This window comes from Rhinichthys klamathensis, unplaced genomic scaffold (genome assembly GCF_029890125.1).
Source record: "Rhinichthys klamathensis goyatoka isolate OS25496 unplaced genomic scaffold, OSU_Roscu_1.1 h1tg000010l_1, whole genome shotgun sequence".
NCBI classification, from domain to species: domain Eukaryota; kingdom Metazoa; phylum Chordata; class Actinopteri; order Cypriniformes; family Leuciscidae; genus Rhinichthys; species Rhinichthys klamathensis.
This window is the reverse complement of record NW_026606563.1, coordinates 1990540-1996539: the sequence shown is the minus strand read 5'-3', so window position 1 is coordinate 1996539 and position 6000 is coordinate 1990540.

The window sequence follows — 6000 nt, the reverse complement described above, 5'->3', positions numbered from 1 at the left end:
GCTGTTTGCTACCCCGAGTCAAACGAGACCACCCTCGTGTTTCTATGACACTTCTATCCGGAGATATCCCTTCCATCTCTTTCAATGGAAGTCTATGGAACTTGTTGCTAAGGTGCTCTAAATGGTTGCTAGGGCGTGGCTTAAAAGCTTAACAATGATCCTGAGAGACTGATTGGTCATCTGAGTAAAATGAGCCCGCCCCTTTGTCTCTACGACACTGTGATCCAGAGTTATGTTCAATATAAAAGCGGTTTCTATGGTGTAGGACGGCCCATTTCATGGGCCGTCCTACACCATAGTAAGTCAATGGGGCAAATTTGGGCAGCTCCTGCCCCACAGGGGTGCAACTTTTACCCCATTGTGTGGTATATTCTTACAGAGCCTGTCAGCCTCTTCAAATGTGGTAAATTTCACGTTTCTGCGACATCCTCGTTCCGAGCTACGACTCGTCAAAGTTTGACGCAATGTTAAGTCTATGGGATTTTTCGGCCGGTTTTTCGCCCCTGGGGCGACCATCGTACCCCCGATCCCTTATAAAAGTCATAGCACACCATTCCCGAACAGGCCGCACGTTTTGACACCTCATTCATGGGTCTGTGACAAAAACTGCGGGAGGAGTAGCGCGTCAAAAAGTGGCCAGAAGAATAAGAATAAGAAGAATAAGAATAAGAATAATAAGTATGTGAGATAACAATAGTGTTGCTTCGCCATAGGCAAGCACCACTAACTAGAATGTACATTTCCAGAAGAAAATGTGAAGTGGTGCTTGCAGTGGCAAAACTCGCCGCTCGGTTGCTAGGTTGTTGTACATGATTGCATACGAGCCAACAACCATGTCTGTACGATATTGTGGAGCTGAGATATGGATTATTCATGTGTTCAAGTGGTTGCTAGGGTACCCTATATGGTTGCTATGGTGTGCTTATAGAGTTTATGAGATGATATTTAAAGACTAGTTGACAGTCTGAGTCAAAAAAGGCAAACTCCATGTTTCCTCTATTTTCTGGAGCTGAGATATGGCTTGAATATGTTGTTTTATGGTTGCTAGGCTGCCCTAAGTGGTTGCTAGGGCGGGATAATGAAGTTGTTATGTCACTACTTATTGGCTGCTTGATAGGCCGAGTCAAAAGAGCCCAATCCCAAGTCTCTATGACCTTCTGGTCAAAAGATATGATCTCACATATTTTGTGCCAATGTTAAGTCTATGGGACTTTTTTCGGAAATTTTTTCGCCCGCCAAACGAACATCGTACAACCGATCGCTTAGAAAAGACATAGCACACCTCTCCTCAATGAACCGGTCGATTTGACACCTCATTCATGGGTCTACGAGAAAACGTGCGGGAGGAGTAGCGTGCCGAAGTTTTGTCTAGGTGAATAGTAATCACAATACTAGAATGTACATTTCCAGAAGAAAATGTGAAGTGGTGCTTGCAGTGGCAAAACTCGCCGCCCGGTTGCTAGGGTGTGGTACATTATTGCATACGAGCCAACAACCATGTCTGTACGAAGTTCTGATGCGGAGATATGGCTTATTCATGTGTTTGTATGGTTACTAGGGTACCCTATATGGTTGCTATGGTGTGCTTATACAGTTTATGAGATGATATTTAAGGACTAGTTGACAGTCTGAGTAAAAAAAGCCAAGCTCCATGTCTCTACAATTTTCTGGAGCTGAAATATGGCTTGTAAATGTTGTTTTATGGTTGCTAGGGTGCCCTAAGTGGTTGCTAGGGCGTGGACATGAAGTTGTTATGTCACTACTTATTGGCTTCTTGATAGGCCGAGTCAAAAGGGCCCAACCCCAAGTCTCTATGACCTTCTGGTGAAAAGATATGATCTCACAAATTTTGTGCCAATGTTAAGTCTATGGGAATTTTTTTGGCCGATTTATCGCCCGCCGGACGAACATCGTACAACCAATCGCTTAGAAAAGTCATAGCACACCTCTCCTCAATGAACCGGTCAATTTGACACCTCATTCATGGGTCTACGACAAAAGGTGCGGGAGGAGTAGCGTGCCGAAGTTTTTTCTAGGTGAATAGTAATCACAATACTAGAATGTACATTTCCAGAAGAAAATGTGAAGTGGTGCTTGCAGTGGCAAAACTCGCCGCTCGGTTGCTAGAGTGTGGCACACGATTGCATACGAGCCAACAACCATGTCTGTACGATATTGTGGAGCTGAGATAAGGCTAATTCATGTGTTTGTATGGTTACTAGGGTACCCTATATGGTTGCTATGGTGTGCTTATACAGTTTATGAGATGATATTTAAAGAGTAGTTGACAGTCTGAGTCAAAAAAGGCAAACTCCATGTTTTTTCTATTTTCTGGACCTGAAATATGGCTTGGAAATGTAGTTTTATGGTTGCTAGGGTGGCATAAGTGGTTGCTAGGGCGCGAATATGAAGTTATTATGTCACTACTTATTGGCTGCTTGATAGGCCGAGTCAAAAGAGCCCAACCTCAAGTCTCTATGACCTTCTGGTCAAAAAATATGATATAACAAATTTTGTGCCAATGTTAAGTCTATGGGACTTTTTTTGGCCGATTTATCGCCCGCCGGACGAACATCGTACAACCGATCGCTTAGAAAAGTCATAGCACACCTCTCCTCAATGAACCGGTCGATTTGACACCTCATTAATGGGTCTACGACAAAAGGTGTGGGAGGAGTAGCGTGCCGAAGTTTTGTCTAGGAGAATAGTAATCACAACACTAGAATGTACATTTCCAGAAGAAAATGTGAAGTGGTGCTTGCAGTGGCAAAACTCGCCGCTCGGTTGCTAGCGTGCGGTTAGCTAGTTTTTACCAAGATGCTAGCGTGATTAGCATGATTAGCATGTTGCTAGCATCATGCTAGCATGATTAGCATGTTGCTAGCATCATGCTAGCATTATAAGCATGTTACTAGCATGTTTTAGTTAGATTCTCCCATTATGCTAGCATGTTGCTAGCATGATGCTAGCAAAAATAAGAATGTTGCAAACATGTTTTAGTTAGATGCTAGCATTATTTGCATCATGCTAGCATGATTAACATATTGCTAGCATCATGCTAGCATGATTAGCATATTGCTAGCATCATGCTAGCATGTTTAGCATATTGCTAGCATCATGCTAGCATGATTAGCATATTGCTAGCATCATGCTAGCATGTTTAGCATGTTGCTAGCATGATGCTAGCATGTTTAGCATGTTGCTAGCATGTTGCTAGCATCTTGCTAGCATGATGCTAGCATGTTTAGCATGTTGCTAGCATGTTGCTAGCATGATGCTAGCATGATTAACATGTTGCTAGCATGATGCTAGCATGATTAGCATGTTGCTAGCATATTGCTAGCATGTTTAGCATGTTGCTAGCATGTTGCTAGCATGATGTTAGCATGATTAGCATGTTGCTAGCATGATGCTAGCATGATTAGCATGTTGCTAGCATGTTGCTAGCATGATTAGCATGTTGTTAGCATGATGCTAGCATGATGCTAGCATGATTAGCATGTTGCTAGCATGATGCTAGCATGATTGGCATATTGCTAGCATGATGCTAGCATGATTAGCATGTTGCTAGCATGTTGCTAGCATGATTAGCATATTGCTAGCATCATGCTAGCATGATTAGCATATTGCTAGCATGTTTAGCATGTTGCTAGCATGTTGCTAGCATGTTTAGCATGTTGCTAGCATGTTGCTAGCATGATGCTAGCATGATTAGCATGTTGCTAGAATGATGCTAGCATGATTAGCATGTTGCTAGCATATTGCTAGCATGTTGCTAGCATGATTAGCATGTTGCTAGCGTGATTCTAGCATGATGCTAGCATGATTAGCATGTTGCTAGCATAATTAGCATGTTGCTAGCATGATGCTAGCATGATTAGCATGTTTCTAGCATATTGCTAGCATGATTAGCATGTTGCTAGCATGTTACTAGCATGATTAGCATGTTGCTAGCATGATGCTAGCATGATTAGCCTGTTGCTAACATGTTTGTAGCTAGTTGCTAGCATGATTAGCATGTTTCTAGCATCATGCTAGCATGATTAGCATGTTGCTAGCATTATGCTAGCATGATTAGCATGTTGCTAGCATGATGCTAGCATGTTTAGCATGTTGCTAGCATGATGCTAGCATGTTTAGCATGTTGCTAGCATTATGCTAGCATGGTTGCTAAGGTATTACTAGGTGGTTGCTAGGGTGTTCTGAGTGGTTGCTAGGGTGTTGCTAGGTGGTTGCTAGGGTGTTCTGAGTGGTTGCTAGGGTGTTGCTAGGCCATTGCTATGGTGTTCGAGGGTGGTTGCTAGGGCGTTGCTAGGTAGTTGCTAGGGTATCCTGGGCGGTTGCTAGGCGGTTGCTAGGGTGTTCTGGGTGGTTGCTAGGCAGTTGCTAGGGTGTTCTGGGTGGTTGCTAGGCGGTTGCTAGGGCGTTGCTAGGCGGTTGCTAGGGTAATCTGGGTTGTTGCTAGGGCGTTGCTAGGTGGTTGCTAGGGTATCCTGGGTGGTTGCTAGGCGGTTGCTAGGGTGTTCTGGTTGGTTGCTAGGGCGTTGCTAGGCAGTTGCTAGGGTGTTCTGGGTGGTTGCTAGGGTGTTGCTAGGGTAATTTGGGTGGTTGCTATGGTGTTACTAGGTGGTTGGTAGTTGTCAAAGATGGTTACTGTTGAGTTTGTAGCATTTTATTGGCATGATTTAGCACTTAGCTAATCAATATTAGCATGTAGCTATTCACTGCTAGCATGTGTAGCATGTAGCAAGTCCTGTTTGCTAGCATGAGTCAAAAGAGCCAACCCCCATCTCTATACGATGTTCTGATGCAGAGATATTGGTCTTGCAAAACGGTTGCTAGGGTACTCTGTTTGGTTGCTAGGGAGTGGCTTGGCAGCTGCCAATCATGAAGCTCCAAAGTCAATGTGAATGTATAAACCAACCCCCATCTCTATACGATGTTCTGATGCAGAGATATTGGTTTTGCAAAATGGTTGCTAGGGTACTCTGTTTGGTTGCTAGGGAGTGGCTTGGCAGCTGCCAATCATGAAACTCCAAAGGCTGCTTGTCACTATGAAAGATATAAACCAACTCCCATGCCTCTGTGACATTCAGAATGGACGATATTCCTCTTTGGATTTTGGTTGCTAAGGTGCTCGACAATGGTTGCTAGGGCGTGGCTAGCAAGTGTTGAGGTGATTCATGATTGGCTGTTTGCTGGCCCGAGTCAAACGAGACCACCCTCATGTTTCTATGACAATTCAGTCCAGAGATATCCCTTCGATCTCTTTCAATGGAAGTCTATGGGAGTTGTTGCTAAGGTGCTCTAAATGGTTGCTAGGGCGTGGCTTGATAGCTTCACAATGATCCTGAGAGACTGATTGGTTGTCTGAGTAAAATGAGCCCGCCCCCTTGTCTCTATGACACTGTGATCCAGAGTTATGTTCAATATAAAAGCGGTTTCTATGGTGTAGGACGGCCCATTTCATGGGCCGTCCTACACCATAGTAAGTCAATGGGGAAACTTTGGGCAGCTCCTGCACCCCAGGGGTGCAACTTTTACCCCATTGTGTGGTATGTTCTTACAGAGCCTGTCAGCCTCTTCAAATGTGGTAAATTACACATTTCTGCGACATCCTCGTTCCGAGCTACGACTCGTCAAAGTTTTTCGCAATGTTAAGTCTATGGGATTTTTTTGGGCCGTTTTTCGCCCCTGGGGCGACCATCGTACCCCCGATCTCTTAGAAAAGTCATAGCACACCATTCCCGAACAGGCCGCACGTTTTGACACCTCATTCATGGGTCTGTGACAAAAACTGCGGGAGGAGTAGCGCGTCAAAAAGTGGCCAGAAGAATAAGAAGAATAAGAATAATAAGTATGTGAGATAACAATAGTGTTGCTTCGCCATAGGCAAGCACCACTAACTAGAATGTACATTTCCAGAAGAAAATGTGAAGTGGTGCTTGCAGTGGCAAAACTCGCCGCTCGGTTGCTAGAGTGTGGTACATTATTGCATAC